The 1,030-nt window shown below is 47.9% G+C and overlaps 1 pseudogene; it reads right to left on the bottom strand.

Annotated features, from left to right (window-relative positions):
* The window catches only part of LOC106818696, a 3,404-nt pseudogene extending 2,820 nt beyond the window's left edge, over positions 1-584 (bottom strand).
* Positions 585-1,030: the final 446 nt, after the last annotated feature.

Genomic DNA, 1,030 nt, shown 5'->3' with positions numbered 1-1,030 from the left:
TCTCTCTCTCTCTCTCTCTCTCTCTTGATCACGCTCCCTCTCTCTCTCGCTCCCTCTCTCTCTCTCTTTGTCTCTCTCTCCCGATCTCCCTCTTTCTCGCGCTCTCTCTCGCGCTGTTTCTCTTTCTCTCTCTCCCTCTCCCTCTCCCTGTCTCTCGTGCTCGCTTTCCCCCTCTCTCTTTTGTTATCTTTTGTTTTCTCTCTCTCTCTCTCTTTCTTTATCTATGTTGCTCTCTCTCGCTCTGACTCACTCCCCCTCTCGCTCTCCCTCCATCTCTTCCTATTTCACACTCTCTCGCTCTCTTGTACATTCCCTCTCTCTCTCTCTTTATTTCTATTTTTCTTTCTTTTTTCTCTCTCGCTCCCTTGCTCTTTCTCCGTCTCTCTCTCTTTCTCTCTCTCTCCCTCGCTCTGTCTGCCTTTCGTACTTCTTTCGTACGTTTTCTCATTCTCTTATTTAGTGTCTCTCGCTCTCACGCTCTCTGGCTCTATCTATTTTCATGTTTTCTTTTGCTGTCGCTCTTGCTCTTATCCTCCTATCTTTCGTTCGATTTCTCTCTCGTGAGAGCTCTCACGCTCGCTCATTTTATCGCACTCAATTTATTTTGATCTCTTTCCTTCCCACGCGCGTTCTCTTTCTCTCTCGTGCTTCTTTTCTTTCTTTCTCGCGTGCACTTCTTCTTTCTCTTTCCCTCCGCTGTCTCTCTCTTTCTGCCCTCTATCTCTTTCCGTCCTGCCTCTGCCCCACCTCTCAGTTCCTGTCTATGACGATTCACCCCTCTCCCTCTCATCTCTTTATTTCTCCCTTTAGCACTCTCGCTCTCTCCTTTTTTCTATCTATCTCTCTCTCCGCATCCCGACATGTCACTTTATGTCAGCCTCTCCCTCTCTCTATGAAGCCATGCACGGTAACCAGACGACGACTCATCGACATGCAATACTGATAGCTGTTTACGATGCTGCTATCGTCATCATCATCGTCACGGTCGCCGCTAAAACATGGCGTACGTTTATCGAGACATGATCGCGAA

The sequence above is a fragment of the Priapulus caudatus genome, unplaced genomic scaffold, assembly GCF_000485595.1.
Source record: "Priapulus caudatus unplaced genomic scaffold, Priapulus_caudatus-5.0.1 Scaffold2437, whole genome shotgun sequence".
Taxonomy (NCBI): Eukaryota; Metazoa; Priapulida; class Priapulimorpha; order Priapulimorphida; family Priapulidae; genus Priapulus; species Priapulus caudatus.
The sequence above is the reverse complement of the archived record's forward strand: the minus strand, read 5'-3'. Positions and strand labels throughout refer to the sequence as shown.